The following is a 22,947-nucleotide window of genomic DNA, read 5'->3' on the forward strand; positions in this document are numbered from 1 at the left end:
TGCCGATTTAGGTACAAAGAGACTGAGTCTTCTTACTGTCCTGGTTTTGAGCCTTCCTGTGAGATCAGTTTTAGATTCGATGGTTCACGTCAGGTTTACTGTATACCTTTGACCTTCGCAATGACGTTGAATCACAGAAATTGCATCGGAACTAAGTACAAAAGGCACAATGCCGACTTATGTACAAGAAGACACACTCTTCTTACTGTCTATGTTTTGAGCCTTCCTGTGAGACCAGTTTCAGATTCCGATGCTTCACTTCAGGTTTACTGTATCCCTTGGAACTTCACATTGACGATGAAACACAGAAATTGCATCGGAATTAAATACAAAGGCACAATGCCGACTTCAGCACATGAAGACTCTGTATGTTTTGAGCTTACCTGTGAGACCAGTATGAGACTCCGACGCTTCACTTCAGGTTTACTGTATCCCTTGGACCTTCACATTGACTATGAAACACAGAAATCGCATCGGAATTAAATACAAAAGGCACAATGAGGACTTAAGTACAAGAAGACTCACTCTTCTTACTGTCTATGATTTGAGCCTTCCTGTGAGACCAGTTTCAGACTCCGATGCTTCACTTCAGGTTTACTGTATCCCTTGGACCTTCACATTGATTATGAAATACAGAAATTGCATCGGAATTGAATACAAAAGGCACAATGAGGACTTAAGTACAAGAAGACTCACTCTTCTTACTGTCTTGGTTTTGAGGCTTCCTGTGAGACCAGTTTTAGATTCCGATGCTTTGCTTCAGGTTAACTGTATCCCTTGGAATTTCACGTTGACGATGAAACACAGAAATTGCATGGGAATTAAATGCAAAAGGCACAATGCCGATTTAAGTACAAGAAGACTGAGTCTTTTACTGTCGTGGTTTTGAGCCTTCCTGTGAGACCAGTTTTAGATTCCGATGGTTCACTTCAGGTTTACTGTATCCCTTGGACCTTCACATTGACGACGAAACACAGAAGTTGCATCGGAGATAATTACAAAAGCACAATGCCAAGTACAAGAAGACTGACTCTTCTTACTGTCTATGTTTTGAGCCGTCCTGTGCGAGCAATTTTATATTCCGATGCTTCACTTCAGGTTTACTGTATTCTTTGGACCTTCACATTGACCATGAAACACAGAAATTGCATCGAAATTAAATACAAAAGGCACAATGCCGATTTAGGTACAAGAAGACTGAGTCTTCTAACTGTCTTGGTTTTGAGCCTTCCTGTGAGATCAGTTTTAGGTTCGATGGTTCACTTCAGGTTTACTGCATACCTTTGACCTTCGCATTGACGTTGAATCACAGAAATTGCATCGGAACTAAGTACAAAAGGCACAATGCCGACTTAAGTACAAGAAGACACAATCTTCTTACTGTCTATGTTTTGAGCCTTCCTGTGAGACCAGTTTTAGATTCCGATGCTTTGCTTCGGGTTTACTGTATCCCTTGGAATTTCACGTTGACGATGAAACACAGAAATTGCATGGGAATTAAATACAAAAGGCACAATGCCGATTTAAGTACAAGAAGACTGAGTCTTCTTACTGTCGTGGTTTTGAGCCTTCCTGTGAGACCAGTTTTAGATTCCGATGCTTCACTTCAGGTTTACTGTATCCCTTGGACCTTCACATTGACGATGAAACACAGAAATTGCATCGGAATTAAACAGAAAACGCATTATGCCGACTTAAGTACAAGAAAACTCACTCTTCTTACTGTCTTGGTTTTGAACCTTCCTGTGAGACCAGTTTTAGATACCGATGCTTCACTTCTGGTTTACTGTATCCCTTGGACCTTCATATTGACGATGAAGCACAGAAATTGCATCGGAATTAAATACAAAAGGCACAATGCCGATTTAGGTTCAAGAAGACTGAGTCTTCTTACTGTCTTGGTTTTGAGCCGTCCTGTGAGATCAGTTTTAGATTCGATGGTTCACTTCAGGTTTACTGTATACCATTGACCTTCGCATTGACTATGAAACACAAAAATTGCATCTTAATTAAATACAAAAGGCACAATGAGGACTTAAGTACTAGAAGACTCACTCTTCTTACTGTCTATGATTTGAGCCATCCTGTGAGACCAGTTTTAGATTCCGATGCTTCACTTCAGGTTTGTTGTATCCCTTGGACCTTCACATTGACGATGAAACACATAACTTGCATCGGAATTAAATACAAAAGGCACAACGCTGAATTAAGTAAAAGAAGACTGAGTCTTTTTAGTGTCTATATTTTGAGCCTTTCTGTGACACCAGTTTTAGATTCCGATGCTTCACTTCAGGTTTACTGTATACCTTGGACTTTCACATTGACGGTGAAACACAGAAATTGCATCGGAATTAAATACAAAAGGCACAATACCGACTTAAGTACAAGAAGACTGAGTCTTCTTACTGTCTATGTTATGAGCCTTCCTGTGAGACTAGTTTTAGATTTCGATGCTTCACTTCAGGTTCACTGCATCCCTTGGACCTTCACATTGACGATGAAACACAGAAATTGCATCGGAATTAAATACAAAATGCACAATGTCGACTTAAGTACAAGAAGACGGACTCTTCTTACTGTCTATGTTATAAGCCTTCCTGTGAGACTAGTTTTAGATTTTGATGCTTCACTTCAGGTTCACTGCATCCCTTGGAAGTTCACATTGACGATGAAACACAGATATTGCATCGGAAATAAAAACTAAAGCACCATGCCGATTTAAGTACAAGAAGACTGAGTCTTCGTACTGTCTATGTTTTGAGCCTTCCTGTGAGACCAGTTTTAGATTCCGATGCGTCACTTCAGGTTCACTGCATCCCTTGAAACTTCACATTGACGATGAAACACAGAAATTGCATCGGAATTAAATACAAAAGGCACAATGCCGATTTAGGTACAAGAAGACTGAGTCTTGTAACTGTCTTGGTTTTGAGCCTTCCTCTGAGATCAGTTTTAGATTCGATGGTTCACTTCAGGTTTACTGTATACCTTTGACCTTCGCATTGACGTTGAATCACAGAAATTGCATCGGAACTATGTACAAAAGGCACAATGCCGACTTAAGTACAAGAAGACACAATCTTCTTACTGTCTATGTTTTGAGCCTACCTGTGAGACCAGTTTTAGATTCCGATGCTTCACTTCAGGTTTACTGTATCCCTTGGACCTTCTCATTGATTATGGAATACAGAAATTGCATCGGAATTGAATACAAAAGGCACAATGAGGACTTAAGTACAAGAAGACTGACTCTTCTTACTGTCTATGTTTTGAGCCCTCCTGTGCGAGCAATTTTAGATTCCGATGCTTCACTTCAGGTTTACTGCATCCCTTGGACCTTCACATTGACGATGAAACACAGAAATTGCATCGGAATTAAATACAAAAAGCACAATGCCGATTTAAGTACAAGAAGACTGAGTTTTCTTACTGTCAATGTTTTAGGCCTTCCTGTGAGACTAGATTTGGATTCCGATGCTTCACTTCAGGTTTACTGTATCCCTTGGATCTTCACATTGACGATGAAACACAGAAATTGCATTGGAATTAAGTACAAACGGCACAATGCCAACTTAAGTAAAAGAAGACAGAGTCTTGTTACTATCTATGTTTTGAGCCTACCTGTGAGACCAGTTTGAGACTCCGATGCTTCACTTCAGGATTACTGTATCCCTTGCACCTTCACATTGACGATGAAACACAGAAATTGCATCCGAATTAAATACAAAAGACACAATAAGGACTTAAGTACAAGAACACCCACTCTTCTTACTGGCTATGATTTGAGCCTTCCTGTGAGACCAGTTTTGGATTCCGATGCTTCACTTCAGGTTTACTGTATCCCTTGCACCTTCACATTGACGATGAAACACAGAAATTGCATCGGAATTAAACACAAAAGGCACAATGCCGACTTAAGTACAAGAAGACTCACTCTTCTTACTGTCTATGTCTTGAGCCTTCCTGTGAGACCAGTTTTAGATTCCGATGCTTCACTTCAGGTTTACTGTATCCCTTGGACCTTCACATTGACGATGAAACACAGAAATTGCATCGAAATTAAATACAAAAGGCACAATGCCAACTTAAGTACATGAAGACTGAGTCTTCTTACTGTCTATGTTTTGTGGCTTCCTGTGATACCAGTTTTAGATTCCGATGCTTCACTTCATGTTTACTGTATCCCTTGGACCTTCACATTGACGATGAAACACAGAAATTGCATCGGTAATTATATACAAAGGCACAATGCCGACTCAAGTACATGAAGACTCTGTATGTTTTGAGCTTTCATGTGAGACCAGTTTGAGACTCCGATGCTTCACTTCAGGATTTCTGTATCCCTTGCACCTTCACATTGACGATGAAACACAGAAATTGCATCCGAATTAAATACAAAAGACACAATAAGGACTTAAGTACAAGAACACCCACTCTTCTTACTGTCTATGATTTGAGCCTTCCTGTGAGACCAGTTTTGGATTCCGAAGCTTCACTTCAGGTTTACTGTATCCCTTGGACCTTCACATTGACGATGAAACACAGAAATTGCATCGGAATTAAACACAAAAGGCACAATGCCGACTTAAGTACGACTCACTCTTCTTACTGTCTATGTCTTGAGCCTTCCTGTGAGACCAGTTATAGATTCCGATGCTTCACTTCACGTTTTCTGTATCCCTTGCACCTTCACATTGACGATAAAACACATAACTTGCATCGCAGTTAAATACAAAAGGCACAATGCTGAATTAAGTAAAAGAAGACTTAGTCTTCTTAGTGTCTATATTTTGAGCCTTCCTGTGACACCAGTTTTAGATTCCGATGCTTCACTTCAGGTTTACTGTATCCCTTGGACCTTCACATTGACTATGAAACACAGAAATTGCATCGGAATTAAATAAAACAGGCACAATGAGGAATTAAGTAGAAGAAGACTCAATCTTCTTACTGTCTATGATTTGACCCTTCCTGTGAGACCATTTTAGATTCCGGTGCTTCACTTCAGGTTTACTGTATCCCTTGGACTATCACATAGACGATGAAACACAGAAATTGCATCGGAATTAAATACAAAAGGCACAATGCCGATTTAAGTACAAGAAGACTGAGTCTTGTTACTATCTATGTTTTGAGCCTTCCTGTGAGACCAGTTTTAAATTCCGATGCTTCACTTCAGGTTTGTTGTATCCCTTGGACCTTCACATTGACGATGAAACACATAACTTGCATCGGAATTAAATACAAAAGGCACAATGCCGATTTAGGTACAAGAAGACTGAGTCTTCTTACTGTCTTGGTTTTGCGCCTTCCTGTGAGATCAGTTTTAGATTCGATTTTTCGCTTCAGGTTTACTGTATACCTTTGACCTTCGCATTGACGTTGAATGACAGAAATTGCATCGGAGCTAAGTAGAAAAGGCACAATGCCGATTTAAGTACAAGAAGACACACTCTTCTTACTATCGATGTTTTGAGCCTTCCTGTGAGACCAGTTTTAGATTCCGATGCTTCACTTCAGGTTTACTGTATCCTTTGGACCTTCACATTGACGATGAAACACAGAAATTGCATCGGAATTAAATACAAAGGCACAATGAGGACTTAAGTACAAGAAGACTCACTCTTCTTACTGTCTATGTTTTGAGCCTTCCTGTGAGACCAGTTTTAGATTCCGATGCTTCACTTCAGGTTTACTGTATCCCTTGGACCATCACATTGACGATGAAACACAGAAATTGCATCGGAATTAAATACAAAAGGCTCAATGCCAACTTAAGTACATGACGACTGAGTCTTCTTACTGTCTATGTTTTGTGCCTTCCTGTGATACCAGTTTTAGATTCCGATGCTTCACTTCAGGTTTACTGTATCCCTTGGACCTTCACATTGAAGATGAAACACAGAAATTGCATCGGAATTAAATACAAAGGCACAATGCCGACTTAAGTACATGAAGACCCTGTATGTTTTGAGCTTTCATGTGAGACCAGTTTGAGACTCCGATGCTTCACTTCCGGTTTACTGTATCCCTTGCACCTTCACATTGACGATGAAACACAGAAATTGCATCGGAATTAAATACAAAAGGCACAATAAGGACTTAAGTACAAGAACACCCACTCTTCTTACTGTCTATGATTGGAGCCTTCCTGTGAGACCAGTTTTGGATTCAGATGCTTCACTTCAGGTTTACTGTATCCTCCCTTGGACCTTCACATTGACGATGAAACACAGAAATTGCATCGGACTTAAACACAAAAGGCACAATGCCGACTTAAGTACAAGAAGACTCACTCTTCTTACTGTCTATGTCTTGTGCCTTCCTGTGAGACCAGTTTTAGATTCCGATGCTTCACTTCAGGTTTACTGTATCCCTTGCACCTTCACATTGACGATGAAACACATAACTTGCATCGGAATTAAATACCAAATGCACAATGCTGAATTAAGTAAAAGAAGACTTAGTCTTCTTAGTGTCTATATTTTGAGCCTTCCTGTGACACCAGTTTTATATTCCGATGCTTCACGTCAGGGTTACTGTATCCCTTGGACCCTCACATTGACTATGAAACACAGAAATTGCATCGGAATTAAATACAACAGGCACAATGACGACTTGAGTACAAGAAGACTCACTCTTCCTACTGCTATGATTTGAGCCTTCCTGTGAGCTCAGTTTTAGATTCCGATGCTTCACTTCAGGTTTACTGTATCCCTTGGACTATCACATAGACGATGAAACACAGAAATTGCATCGAAATTAAATACGAAAGGCACAATGCCGACTTAAGTAGAAGAAGACAGAGTCTTCTTACTGTCTATGTTTTGAGCCTTCCTGTGAGACTAGTTTCAGATTTCGATGCTTCACTTCAGGTTCACTGCATCCCTTGGACCTTCACATTGACGATGAAACACAGAAATTGCATCGGAATTATATACAAAAGGCACAATGCCGACTTAAGTACAAGAAGACAGACTCTTCTTACTGTCTATGTTTTGAGCCTTCCTGTGAGACCAGTTTTAGATTCCGATGCTTCACTTCAGGTTTACTGTATCCCTTGGACCATCACATTGACGATATAACACAGAAATTGCATCGGAATTAAATACAAAAGGCTCAATGCCAACTTAAGTACATGACGACTGAGTCTTCTTACTGTCTATGTTTTGTGCCTTCCTGTGATACCAGTTTTAGATTCCGATGCTTCACTTCAGGTTTACTGTATCCCTTGGACCTTCACATTGAAGATGAAACACAGAAATTGCATCGGAATTAAATACAAAGGCACAATGCCGACTTAAGTACATGAAGACCCTGTATGTTTTGAGCTTTCATGTGAGACCACTTTGAGACTCCGATGCTTCACTTCCGGTTTACTGTATCCCTTGCACCTTCACATTGACGATGAAACACAGAAATTGCATCGGAATTAAATACAAAAGGCACAATAAGGACTTAAGTACAAGAACACCCACTCTTCTTACTGTCTATGATTGGAGCCTTCCTGTGAGACCAGTTTTGGATTCAGATGCTTCACTTCAGGTTTACTGTATCCTCCCTTGGACCTTCACATTGACGATGAAACACAGAAATTGCATCGGACTTAAACACAAAAGGCACAATGCCGACTTAAGTACAAGAAGACTCACTCTTCTTACTGTCTATGTCTTGTGCCTTCCTGTGAGACCAGTTTTAGATTCCGATGCTTCACTTCAGGTTTACTGTATCCCTTGCACCTTCACATTGACGATGAAACACATAACTTGCATCGGAATTAAATACCAAATGCACAATGCTGAATTAAGTAAAAGAAGACTTAGTCTTCTTAGTGTCTATATTTTGAGCCTTCCTGTGACACCAGTTTTATATTCCGATGCTTCACGTCAGGGTTACTGTATCCCTTGGACCCTCACATTGACTATGAAACACAGAAATTGCATCGGAATTAAATACAACAGGCACAATGACGACTTGAGTACAAGAAGACTCACTCTTCCTACTGCTATGATTTGAGCCTTCCTGTGAGCTCAGTTTTAGATTCCGATGCTTCACTTCAGGTTTACTGTATCCCTTGGACTATCACATAGACGATGAAACACAGAAATTGCATCGAAATTAAATACGAAAGGCACAATGCCGACTTAAGTAGAAGAAGACAGAGTCTTCTTACTGTCTATGTTTTGAGCCTTCCTGTGAGACTAGTTTCAGATTTCGATGCTTCACTTCAGGTTCACTGCATCCCTTGGACCTTCACATTGACGATGAAACACAGAAATTGCATCGGAATTATATACAAAAGGCACAATGCCGACTTAAGTACAAGAAGACAGACTCTTCTTACTGTCTATGTTTTGAGCCTTCCTGTGAGACCAGGTTTAGATTCCGATGCTTCACTTCAGGTTTGTTGTATTCCTTGGACCTTCACATTGACGATGAAACACATAACTTGCATCGGAATTAAATACCAAAGGCACAATGCCGATTTAGGTACAAGAAGACTGAGTCGTCTTACTGTCTTGGTTATGCGTCTTCCTGTGAGATCAGTTTTAGATTCGATGGTTCACTTCAGGTTTACTGTATACCTATGACCTTCGCATTGACGTTGAATCACAGAAATTGCATCGGAGCTAAGTACAAAAGGCACAATGCCGACTTAAGTACAAGAAGACACACTCTTCTTACTATCTATGTTTTGAGCCTTCCTGTGAGACCAGTTTTAGATTCCGATGCTTCACTTCAGGTTTACTGTATCCCTTGGACCTTCACATTTACGATGAAACACAGAAATTGCATCGGAATTAAATACAAAAATCACAATGCCGATTTAAGTACAAGAAGATTGAGTCTTCTTACTGTCTATGTTTTGGCCTTCCAGTGAGACCAGTTTTAGATTCCGATGTTTCACTTCAGGTTTACTGAATCCCTTGGACCTTCACATTGACGATGAAACACAGAAATTGCATTGGAATTAAGTACAAAAGGCACAATGCCAACTTAAGTAAAAGAAGACAGGTTCTTCTTACTGTCTATGTTTTGAGCATACCTGTGAGACCAGTTTTAGATTCCGATGCTTCACTTCAGGTTTACTGTATCCCTTGGACTTTCACATTGACGATGAAACACAGAAATTGCATCGGAATTAAATGCAAAAGGCACAATGCCGACTTAAGTACAAGAACACTGAGTCTTCTTACTGTCTATGGTTTGTGCCTTTCTGTGATACCAGTTTTAGATTCCGATGCTTCACTTCAGGTTTACTGTATCCCTTGGACCTTCACATTGACGATGAAACACAGAAATTGCATCGGAATTAAATACAAAGGCACAATGCCGACTTAAGTACATGAAGACTCTGTATGTTTTGAGATTTCATGTGGGACCAGTTTGAGACTCAGATGCTTCACTTCAGGTTTACTGTATCCCTTGCTCCTACACATTGACGATGAAACACAGAAATTGCATCGGAATTAAATACAAAAGGCACATTAAGGACTGAAGTACAAGAAGACTCACTCTTCTTACTGTCTATGATTTGAGCCTTCCTGTGAGACGAGTTTTAGATTCCGATGCTTCACATCAGGTTTACTATATCCCTTGGACCTTCACATTGACGATGAAACACAGAAATTGCATCGGAATTAAATACAAAAAGCTCAATGCTGAAATAAGTACAAGAAGACTGAGTCTTCTTACTATCTATGTTTTGAGCCTTCCTATGAGACCAGTTTTAAATTCCGATGCTTCACTTCAGGTTTACTGTATCCCTTGGACCTTCACCTTGACGATGAAACACAGAAATTGCATCGGAATTAAATACAAAAAGGCACAATGCCGATGTAGGTACAAGAAGACTGAGTCTTCTTACTGTCTTGGTTTTGCGCCTTCCTGTGAGATCAGTTGTAGATTCGATGGTTCACTTCAGGTTTACTGTATCCCTTGGACCTTCACATTGACGATGAAACACAGAAATTGCATCGGAATTAAATACAAAAGGCACAATGCCAACTTAAGTACATGACGACTGAGTCTTCTTACTGTCTATGTTTTGTGCCTTCCTGTGATACCAGTTTTAGATTCCGATGCTTCACTTCAGGTTTACTGTATCCCTTGGACCTTCACATTGAAGATGAAACACAGAAATTGCATCGGAATTAAATACAAAGGCACAATGCCGACTTAAGTACATGAAGACCCTGTATGTTTTGAGCTTTCATGTGAGACCAGTTTGAGACTCCGATGCTTCACTTCAGGTTTACTGTATCCCTTGCACCTTCACATTGACGATGAAACACAGAAATTGCATCGGAATTAAATACAAAAGGCACAATAAGGACTTAAGTACAAGAACACCCACTCTTCTTACTGTCTATGATTGGAGCCTTCCTGTGAGACCAGTTTTGGATTCAGATGCTTCACTTCAGGTTTACTGTATCCTCCCTTGGACCTTCACATTGACGATGAAACACAGATATTGCATCGGACTTAAACACAAAAGGCACAATGCCGACTTAAGTACAAGAAGACTCACTCTTCTTACTGTCTATGTCTTGAGCCTTCCTGTGAGACCAGTTTTAGATTCCGATGCTTCACTTCAGGTTTACTGTATCCCTTGCACCTTCACATTGACGATGAAACACATAACTTGCATCGGAATTAAATACAAAAGGCACAATGTTGAATTAAGTAAAAGAAGACTTAGTCTTCTTAGTGTCTATATTTTGAGCCTTCCTGTGACACCAGTTTTAGATTCCGATGCTTCACGTCAGGAATACTGTATCCCTTGGACCTTCACATTGACTATGAAACACAGAAATTGCATCGGAATTAAATACAACAGGCACAATGACGACTTGAGTACAAGAAGACTCACTCTTCCTACTGTCTATGATTTGAGCCTTCCTGTGAGCTCAGTTTTAGATTCCAATGCTTCACTTCAGGTTTACTGTATGCCTTGGACTATCACATAGACGATGAAACACAGAAATTGCATCGAAATTAAATACGAAAGGCACAATGCCGACTTAAGTAGAAGAAGACAGAGTCTTCTTACTGTCTATGTTTTGAGCCTACCTGTGAGACCAGTTTTAGATTCCTATGCTTCACTTCAGGTTTACTGTATCCCTTGGACCTTCACATTGACGATGAAACACAGAAATTGCATCGGAATTAAATAAAAAAAGCACAATGCCAATTTAAGTACAAGAAGACTGAGTCTTCTTACTGTCTATGTTTTGAGCCTTCCTGTGAGACTAGTTTCAGATTTCGATGCTTCACTTCAGGTTCACTGCATCCCTTGGACCTTCACATTGACGATGAAACACAGAAATTGCATCGGAATTATATACAAAAGGCACAATGCCGACTTAAGTACAAGAAGACAGACTCTTCTTACTGTCTATGTTTTGAGCCTTTCTGTGAGACCAGTTTTAGATTCCGATGCTTCACTTCAGGTTTGTTGTATCCCTTGGACCTTCACATTGACGATGAAACACATAACTTGCATCGGAATTAAATACAAAAGGCACAATGCCGATTTAGGTACAAGAAGACTGAGTCGTCTTACTGTCTTGGTTATGCGCCTTCCTGTGAGATCAGTTTTAGATTCGATGGTTCACTTCAGGTTTACTGTATACCTATGACCTTCGCATTGACGTTGAATCACAGAAATTGCATCGGAGCTAAGTACAAAAGGCACAATGCCGACTTAAGTACAAGAAGACACACTCTTCTTACTATCTATGTTTTGAGCCTTCCTGTGAGACCAGTTTTAGATTCCGATGCTTCACTTCAGGTTTACTGTATCCCTTGGACCTTCACATTTACGATGAAACACAGAAATTGCATCGGAATTAAGTACAAAAGGCACAATGCCAACTTAAGTAAAAGAAGGCAGGTTCTTCTTACTGTCTATGTTTTGAGCACACCTGTGAGACCAGTTTTAGATTCCGATGCTTCACTTCAGGTTTACTGTATCCCTTGGACCTTCACATTGACGATGAATCACAGAAGTTGCATCGGAGATAATTACAAAAGCACAATGCCAAGTACAAGAAGACTGACTCTTCTTACTGTCTATGTTTTGAGCCTTCCTGTGCGAGCAATTTTAGATTCCGATGCATCACTTCAGGTTTACTGTATTCCTTGGACCTTCACATTGACGATGAAACACAGAAATTGCATCGGAATTAAATGCAAAGGCAAAATGCCGATTTAAGTACAAGAAGACTCTGTATGTTTTGAGCTTTCCTGTGAGACCAGTTTTAGATTCCGATGCTTCACTTCAGGTTTACTGTATCCCTTGGACCTTCACATTGACGATGAAACACAGAAATTGCATCGGAATTAAATACAAAAGGCACAATGCCAACTTAAGTACATGAAGACTGAGTCTTCTTACTGTCTATGTTTTGTGCCTTCCTGTGATACCAGTTTTAGATTCCGATGCTTCACTTCAGGTTTACTGTATCCCTTGCACCTTCATATTGACGATGAAACACAGAAATTGCATCGGAATTAAATACAAAAGGCACAATAAGGACTTACGTACAAGAAAACCCACTCTTCTTACTGTCTATGATTTGAACCTTCCTGTGAGACCAGTTTTAGATTCCGGTGCTTCACTTCAGGTTTACTGCATCCCTTGGACCTTCACATTGACGATGAAGCCCATAAATTGCATCGGAATTAAATACAAAAAGCTCAATGCTGAAATAAGTACAAGAAGACTGAGTCTTCTTACTATCTATGTTTTTAGCCTTCCTGTGAGACCAATTTTAAATTCCGATGCTTCACTTCAGGTTTACTGTATCCCTTGGACCTTCACATTGACGATGAAACACAGAAATTGCATCGGAATTAAATACAAAAAGGCACAATGCCGATTTAGGTACAAGAAGACTGAGTCTTCTTACTGTCTTGGTTTTGCGCCTTCCTGTGAGATCAGTTGTAGATTCGATGGTTCACTTCAGTTTTACTGTATCCCTTGGACCTTCACATTGACGATGAAACACAGAAATTGCATTGGAATTAAGTACAAAATGCACAATGCCAACTGAAGTAAAAGAAGACAGAGTCTTCTTACTGTCTATGTTTTGAGCCTACCTGTGAGACCAGTTTTAGATTCCGATGCTTCACTTCAGGTTTACTGTATCCCTTGGACCTTCACATTGACGGTGAAACACAAAAATTGCATCGGAATTAAATACAAAACGCACAATGCCGATATAAGTACAAGAAGACTGAGTCTTCTTACTGTCTATGTTTTGGGCCTTCCTTTGAGACCAGTTTTAGATTCCGATGCTTCACTTTAGGTTTACTGTAACATTTGGACCTTCACATTGACGATGAAGCCCATAAATTGTTGTTGTTGTTGTTGTTGTCTTCAGTTCTGAGACTGGTTTGATGCAGCTCTCCATGCTACTCTATCCTGTGCAAGCTTCTTCATCTCCCAGTACCTACTGCAACCTGCATCCTTCTGAATCTGCTTAGTGTATGCATCTCTTGGTCTCCCCTACGATTTTTACCCTCCACGCTGCCCTCCAATACTAAATTGGTGATCCCTTGATGCCTCAGAACATGTCCTACCAACCGATCCCTTCTTCTGGTCAAGTTGTGCCACAAACTCCTCTTCTCCCCAATCCTGTTCAGTACCTCCTCATTAGTTATGTGATCTACCCATCTAATCTTCAGCATTCTTCTGTAGCACCACATTTCGAAAGCTTCTATTCTCTTCTTGTCCAAACTATTTATCGTCCATGTTTCACTTCCATACATGGCTACACTCCATACAAATACGTTCAGAAAAGACTTCCTGACACTTAAATCTATACTCGATGTTAACAAATTTCTCTTCTTCAGAAACGCTTTCCTTGCCATTGCCAGTCTACATTTTATATCCTCTCTACTTCGACCATCATCAGTTATTTTGCTCCCCAAATAGCAAAACTCCTTTACTACTTTAAGTGTCTCATTTCCTAGTCTAATACCCTCAACATCACCCGACTTAATTCGACTACATTCCATTATCCTCGTTTTGCTTTTGTTGATGTTCATCTTATATCCTCCCTTCAAGACACCATCCATTCCATTCAACTGCTCTTCCAAGTCCTTTGCTGTGTCTGACAGAATTACAATGTCATCGGCGAACCTCAAAGTTTTTATTTCTTCTCCATGGATTTTAATACCTACTCCGAATTTTTCTTTTGTTTCCTTTACAGCTTGCTCAATATACAGATTGAATAACATCGGGGAGAGGCTACAACCCTGTCTTACTCCCTTCCCAACCACTGCTTCCCTTTCATGTCCCTCGACTCTTATAACTGCCATCTGGTTTCTGTACAAATTGTAAATAGCCTTTCGCTCCCTGTATTTTACCCCTGCCACCTTTACAATTTGAAAGAGAGTATTCCAGTCAACATTGTCAAAAGCTTTCTCTAAGTCTACAAATGCTAGAAACGTAGGTTTGCCTTTCCTTAATCTTTCTTCTAAGATAAGTCGTAAGGTAAGTATTGCCTCACGTGTCCCCGTATTTCTACGGAATCCAAACTGATCTTCCCCGAGGTCGGCTTCTACTAGTTTTTCCATTCGTCTGTAAAGAATTCGTGTTAGTATTTTGCAGCTGTGGCTTATTAAACTGATTGTTCGGTAATTCTCACATCTGTCAACACCTGCTTTCTTTGGGATTGGAATTATTATATTCTTCTTGAAGTCTGAGGGTATTTCGCCTGTTTCATACATCTTGCTCACCAGATGGTACAGTTTTGTCAGGACTGGCTCTCCCAAGGCCGTCAGTAGTTCCAATGGAATGTTGTCTACTCCGGGGGCCTTGTTTCGACTCAGGTCTTTCAGTGCTCTGTCAAACTCTTCACGCAATATCTTATCTCCCATTTCATCTTCATCTACATCCTCTACCATTTCCATAATATTGTCCTCAAGTACATCGCCCTTGTATAGACCCTCTATATACTCCTTCCACCTTTCTGCTTTCCCTTCTTTGCTTAGAACTGGGTTTCCATCTGAGCTCTTGATGTTCATACAAGTGGTTCTCTTATCTCCAAAGGTCTCTTTAATTTTCCTGTAGGCAGTATCTATCTTACCCCTAGTAAGATAAGCCTCTACATCCTTACATTTGTCCTCTAGCCATCCCTGCTTAGCCATTTTGCACTTCCTGTCGATCTCATTTTTGAGACGTTTGTATTCCTTTTTGCCTGCTTCATTTACTGCATTTTTATATTTTCTCCTTTCATCAATTAAATTCAATATTTCTTCTGTTACCCAAGGATTTCTACTAGCCCTCGTCTTTTTACCTACTTGATCCTCTGCTGCCTTCACTACTTCATCCCTCAAAGCTACCCATTCTTCTTCTACTGTATTTCTTTCCCCCATTCCTGTCAATTGTTCCCTTATGCTCTCCCTGAAACTCTGTACAACCTCTGGTTCTTTCAGTTTATCCAGGTCCCATCTCCTTAAATTCCCACCTTTTTGCAGTTTCTTCAGTTTTAATCTACAGGTCATAACCAATAGATTGTGGTCAGAGTCCACATCTGCCCCTGGAAATGTCTTACAATTTAAAACCTGGTTCCTAAATCTCTGTCTTACCATTATATAATCAATCTGATACCTTTTAGTATCTCCAGGGTTCTTCCATGTGTACAACCTTCTATCATGATTCTTAAACCAAGTGTTAGTTATGATTAAATTGTGCTCTGTGCAAAATTCTACCAGGCGGCTTCCTCTTTCATTTCTTAGCCCCAATCCATATTCACCTACTATGTTTCCTTCTCTCCCTTTTCCTACACTGGAATTCCAGTCACCCATAACTATTAAATTTTCGTCTCCCTTCACAATCTGAATAATTTCTTTTATTTCATCATACATTTCTTCAATTTCTTCGTCATCTGCAGAGCTAGTTGGCATATAAACTTGTACTACTGTAGTAGGTGTGGGCTTCGTATCTATCTTGGCCACAATAATGCGTTCACTAAGCTGTTTGTAGTAGCTTACCCGCGTTCCAATTTTCCTATTCATTATTAAACGTACTCCTGCATTACCCCTATTTGACTTTGTGTTTATAACCCTGTAGTCACCTGACCAGAAGTCTTGTTCCTCCTGCCACCGAACTTCACTAATTCCCACTATATCTAACTTTAACCTATCCATTTCCCTTTTCAAATTTTCTAACCTACCTGCCCGATTAAGGGACCTGACATTCCACGCTCCGATCCGTAGAACGCCAGTTTTCTTTCTCCTGATAACGACATCCTCCTGAGTAGTCCCCGCCCGGAGATCCGAATGGGGGACTATTTCACCTCCGGAATATTTTACCCAAGAGGACGCCATCATCATTTCATCATACAGTAAAGCTGCATGCCCTCGGGAAAAATTACGGCCGTAGTTTCCCCTTGCTTTCAGCCGTTCGCAGTACCAGCACAGCAAGGTCGTTTTGGTTATTGTTACAAGGCCAGATCAGTCAATCATCCAGACTGTTGCCCTTGCAGCTACTGAAAAGGCTGCTGCCCCTCTTCAGGAACCACACGTTTGTCTGGCCTCTCAACAGATACCCCTCCGTTGTGGTTGTACCTACGGTACGGCTATCTGTATCGATGAGGCACGCAAGCCTCCCCACCAACGGCAAGGTCCATGGTTCATGGGGGGGGCCAATAAATTGCATCGGATTAAATACAAAGGGCTCAATGCCGAATTAAGTACAAGAAGACTGACTCTTCTTACTGTCTATGTTTTGAGCCTTCCTGTGAGACCAGTTTTAGATTCCGATGCTTCACTTCAGGTTTACTGTATCCCTTGCACCTTCACATTGACGATGAAACACAGATATTGCATCGGAATTAAATACAAAAGGCACAATAAGGACTTAAGTACAAGAAGATCCACTCTTCTTAATGTCTATGATTTGAGCCTTCCTGTGAGACCAGTTTTAGCTTCCGAAGCTTCACTTCAGGTTTACTGTATCCCTTGGACCTTCACATTGACGATGAAACACAGAAATTGCATCGGAATTAAACACAAAAGGTACAATGCCGACTTAAGTACAAGAAGACTCACTCTTCTTACTGTCTATGTCTTGAGCCTTCCTGTGAGACCAGTTTTGGATTCCGATTGCTTCACTTCATGTTTACTGTATCCCTTGCACCTTCACATTGACGATGAAACACATAACTTGCATCGGAAATAAATACAAAAGGCGCAATGCTGAATTAAGTAAAAGAAGACTGAGTCATCTTAGTGTCTATATTTTGAGCCTTCCTGTGACACCAGTTTTAGATCCCGATGCTTCACTTCAGGTTTTCTGTATCCCTTGGACCTTCACATTGACGATGAAACACAGAAATTGCATCGGAATTAAACACAAAAGGTACAATGCCGACTTAAGTACAAGAAGACTCACTCTTCTTACTGTCTATGTCTTGAGCCTTCCTGTGAGACCAGTTTTGGATTCCGATTGCTTCACTTCATGTTTACTGTATCCCTTGCACCTTCACATTGACGATGAAACACATAACTTGCATCGGAAATAAATACAAAAGGCGCAATGCTGAATTAAGTAAAAGAAGACTGAGTCATCTTAGTGTCTATATTTTGAGCCTTCCTGTGACACCAGTTTTAGATCCCGATGCTTCACTTCAGGTTTTCTGTATCCCTTGGACCTTCACATTGACGGTGAAACACAGAAATTGCATCGGAATTAAATACAAAGGCACAATGCCGACTTAAGTACATGAAGACTCTGTATGTTTTGAGATTTCATGTGGGACCAGTTTGAGACTCAGATGCTTCACTTCAGGTTTACTGTATCCCTTGCTCCTTCACATTGACGATGAAACACAGAAATTGCATCGGAATTAAATACAAAAGGCACATTAAGGACTGAAGTACAAGAAGACTCACTCTTCTTACTGTCTATGATTTGAGCCTTCCTGTGAGACCAGTTTTAGATCCCGATGCTTCACTTCAGGTTTACTGTATCACTTGGACCTTCCCATTGACGATGAAACACATAACATGCATCGGAATTAAATACAAAAGGCACAATGCTGAATTAAGTAAAAGAATACAGAGTCTTCTTACTGTCTATGTTTTAAGCCAACCTGTGAGACCAGTTTAAGATTCCGATGCTTCACTTCAGGTTTACTGTATCCCTTGGACCTTCACATTGATTATGAATACAGAAATTGCATCGGAATTGAATACAAAAGGCACAATGAGGACTTAAGTACAAGAAGACTCACTCTTCTTACTTTCTTGGTTTTGAGCCTTCCTGTGAGACCAGTTTTAGATTCCGATGTTTTACTTCAGGTTTATTGTACCCCTTGGACCTTCACATTGACGATGAAACACTTAAATTGCATTGGAATTAAATACAAAAAGCACAATGCCGATTTAAGTATAAGAAGACGGACTCTTCTTACTGTCTATGTTTTGAGCCTTCCTGTGAGACCAGTTTTAGATTCCGATGCTTCACTTCAGGTCTACTGTATCCCTTGGACCTTCACATTGACGATGAAACACAGAAGTTGCATCGGAGATAATTACAAAAGCACAATGCCAAGTACAAGAAGACTGACTCTTCTTACTGTCTATGTTTTGAGCCTTCCTGTGCGAGCAATTTTAGATTCCGATGCTTCACTTCAGGTTTACTGTATTCCTTGGACCTTCACATTGACGATGAAACACAGAAATTGCATCGGAATTAAATGCAAAGGCAAAATGCCGATTTAAGTACAAGAAGACTCTGTATGTTTTGAGCTTTCCTGTGAGTCCAGTTTTAGACTCCGATGCTTCACTTCAGGTTTACTGTATCCCTTGGAGCTTCACATTGACGATGAAACACAGAAATTGCATCGGAATTAAATACAAAAGGCACAATGCCGATTTAGGTACAAGAAGACTGAGTCTCCTAACTGTCTATGTTTTGAGCCTTCCTGTGAGACCACTTTCAGATTCTGTTGCTTCACTTCTGGTTTACCGTATCCCTTGGACCTTCACATTGACGATGAAACACAGAAATTGCATCGGAATTAAATACAAAAGGCACAATGCCGACTTAAGTACAAGAAGACACACTCTTCTTACTGTCTATGTTTTGAGCCTTCCTGTGAGACCAGTTTGAGATTCCGATGCTTCACTTCAGGTTTACTGTATCGCTTGGACCTTCACATTGACGATGAAACACAGAAGTTGCATCGGAGATAATTACAAAAGCACAATGCCAACTACAAGAAGACTGACTCTTCTTACTGTCTATGTTTGGAGCCTTCCTGTGCGAGCAATTTTAGATTCCAATGCTTCACATCAGGTTTACTGCATCCCTTGGACCTTCACATTGACGATGAAACACAGAAATTGCATATGAAGTAAATACAAAGTGCACAATGTCGACTTAAGTACAAGAAGACGGACTCTTCTTACTGTCTATGTTTTGAGCCTTCCTGTCAGACCAGTTTTAGATTCCGATGCTTCACTTCAGGTTTACTGTATCCCTTGGACCTTCACATTGACGATGAAACACAGAAATTGCATCGGAATTAAATACAAAAGGCACAATGCCAACTTAAGTACATGAAGACTGAGTCTTCTTACTGTCTATGTTTTGTGCCTTCCTGTGATACCAGTTTTAGATTCCGATGCTTCACTTTGGGTTTACTGTATCCCTTGCACCTTCATATTGACGGTGAAACACAGAAATTGCATCGGAATTAAATACAAAAGGCACAATAAGGACTTAAGTACAAGATAACCCACTCTTCTTACTGTCTATGATTTGAGCCTTCCTGTGAGACCAGTTTTAGTTTCCGGTGCTTCACTTCAGGTTTACTGTATCCCTTGGACCTTCACATTGACGATGAAGCCCATAAATTGCATCGGAATTAAATACAAAAAGCTCAATGCTGAAATAAGTACAAGAAGACTGAGTCTTCTTACTGTCTTGGTTTTGCGCCTTCCTGTGAGATCAGTTGTAGATTCGATGGTTCACTTCAGGTTTACTGTATCCCTTGGACCTTCACATTGACGATGAAACACAGAAATTGCATTGGAATTAAGTACAAAAGGCACAATGCCAACTTAAGTAAAAGAAGACAGAGTCTTCTTACTGTCTATGTTTTGAGCCTACCTGTGAGACCAGTTTTAGATTCCATTGCTTCACTTCAGGTTTACTGTATCCCTTGGACCTTCAAATTGACGATGAAACACAGAAATTGCATCGGAATTAAACACAAAAGGCACAATGCCGACTTAAGCACAAGAAGACTCACTCTTCTTACTGTCTGTGTTTTGAGCCTTCCTGTGAGACCAGTTTAAGATTCCGATGCTTCACTTCAGGTTTACTGTAACATTTGGACCTTCACATTGACGATGAATCATATAAATTGCATCGGAATTAAATACAAACGGCTCGATGCCGAATTAAGTACAAGAAGACTGACTCTTCTTACTGTCTATGTTTTGAGCCTTCCTGTGAGACCAGTTTTAGATTCCGATGCTTCAGTTCAGGTTTACTGTATCCCTTGCACCTTCACATTGACGATGAAACACAGAAATTGCATCGGAATTAAATACAAAAGGCACAATAAGTACTTAAGTACAAGAAGATCCACTCTTCTTAATGTCTATGATTTGAGCCTTCCTGTGAGACCAGTTTTAGCTTCCGAAGCTTCACTTCAGGTTTACTGTATCCCTTGGACCTTCACATTGTCGATGAAACACAGAAATTGCATCGGAATTAAACACAAAAGGCACAATGCCGACTTAAGTACAAGAAGACTCACTCTTCTTACTGTCTATGTCTTGAGCCTTCCTGTGAGGCCAGTTTTGGATTCCGATTGCTTCACTTCATGTTTACTGTATCCCCTGCTCCTTCACATTGACGATGGAACACATAACTTGCATCGGAAATAAATACAAAAGGCGCAATGCTGAATTAAGTAAAAGAAGACTGAGTCTTCTTAGTGTCTATATTTTGAGCCTTCCTGTGACACCAGTTTTAGATTCCGATGCTTCACTTCAGGTTTTCTGTATCCCTTGGACCTTCACATTAACGGTGAAACACAGAAAATGCATCGGAATTAAATACAAAAGGCACAATGCCGATATAAGTACAGGAAGACTGAGTCTTCTAACTGTCTATGTTTTGGGCCTTCCTTTGAGACCAGTTTTAGATTCCGATGCTTCACTTCAGGTTTACTGTATCATTTGGACCTTCACATTGACGATGAAGCCCATAAATTGCATCGGAATTGAATACAAAAGGCTCAATGCTGAATTAAGTACAAGAAGACTGAGTCTTCTTACTATCTATGTTTTGAGCCTTCCTGTGAGACCAGTTTTAAATTCTGATGCTTCACTTCAGGTTTACTGTATCCCTCGGACCTTCACAATGACTATGAAACACAGAAATTGCATCGGAATTAAATACAACAGGCACAATGAGGACTTAAGTACAAGAAGACTCACTCTTCTTACATTCTATGACTTGAGCCTTCCTGTGAGATCAGTTTTAGATTCCGATGCTTCACTTCAGGTTTACTGTAACATTTGGACCTTCACATTGACGATGAAGCCCATAAATGGCATCGGAATTAGATACAAAGGGCTCAATGCTGAATTAAGTACAAGAAGACTGAGTCTTCTTACTGTCTATGTTTTGAGTCTTCCTGTGAGACCAGTTTTAGATTCCGATGCTTCACTTCAGGTTTACTGTATCCCTTTGACCTTCACATTGACGATGAAACACAGAAATTGCATCGGAATTAAATACAAAATCACAATGCCGACTTAAGTACATGAAGACTCTGCATGTTTTGAGCTTTTCTGTGAGACCACTATGTGACTCCGATGCTTCACTTCAGTTTTACTGTATCCCTTGCACTTTCACATTGACGATGAAACACAGAAATTGCATCGGAAATAAATACAAAGGGCACAATAAGAACTTAAGTACAAGGAGACTCACTCTTCTTACTGTCTATGATTTGAGCCTTCCTGTGAGACCAGTTTTAGGTTCCGATGCTTCACTTCAGGTTTACTGTATCCCTTGGACCTTCACATTGACAATGAAACACAGAAATTGCATCGGAATTAAATAGTAAAGGCACAATGAGGACTTAAGTACAAGAAGACTCACTCTTCTTACTGTCTATGTTTTGAGCCTTCCTGTGAGACTAGTTTTAGATTCCGATGCTTCACTTCAGGTTTACTGTATCCCTTGGACCTTCACATTGACAATGAAACACAGAAATTGCATCGGAATTAAATAGTAAAGGCACAATGAGGACTTAAGTACAAGAAGACTCACTGTTCTTACTGTCTATGTTTTGTGCCTTCCTGTGATACCAGTTTTAGATTCCGATGCTTCACTTCAGGTTTACTGTATCCCTTGGACCTTCACATTGACGATGAAACACAGAAATTGCATCGGAATTAAATACATAGGCACAATGCCAACTTAAGTACATGAAGTCTCTGTATGTTTTGAGCTTTCATGTGAGGCCAGTTTGAGACTCCGATGCTTCACTTCAGGTTTACTGTATCCCTTGCACCTTCGCATTGACGATGAAACACAGAAATTGCATCGGAATTAAATACAAAAGGCACAATAAGGACTTAAGTACAAGAAGATCCACTCTTCTTACTGTCTATGATTTGAGCCTTCCTGTGAGACCAGTTTTAGCTTCCGATGCTTCACTTCAGGTTTACTGTATCCCTTGGACCTTCACATTGACGATGAAACACAGAAATTGTATCGGAATTAAACACAAAAGGCACAATGCCGACTTAAGTACAAGAGGACTCACTCTTCTTACTGGCTATGTCTTGAGCCTTCCTGTGACACCAGTTTTAGATTCCGATTGCTTCACTTCTGGTTTACTGTACCCCTTGCACCTTCACATTGACGATGAAACACATAACTTGCATCGGAAATAAATACAA

This window comes from Schistocerca nitens, chromosome 3 (assembly GCF_023898315.1).
Source record: "Schistocerca nitens isolate TAMUIC-IGC-003100 chromosome 3, iqSchNite1.1, whole genome shotgun sequence".
In the NCBI taxonomy this organism is placed as follows: domain Eukaryota; kingdom Metazoa; phylum Arthropoda; class Insecta; order Orthoptera; family Acrididae; genus Schistocerca; species Schistocerca nitens.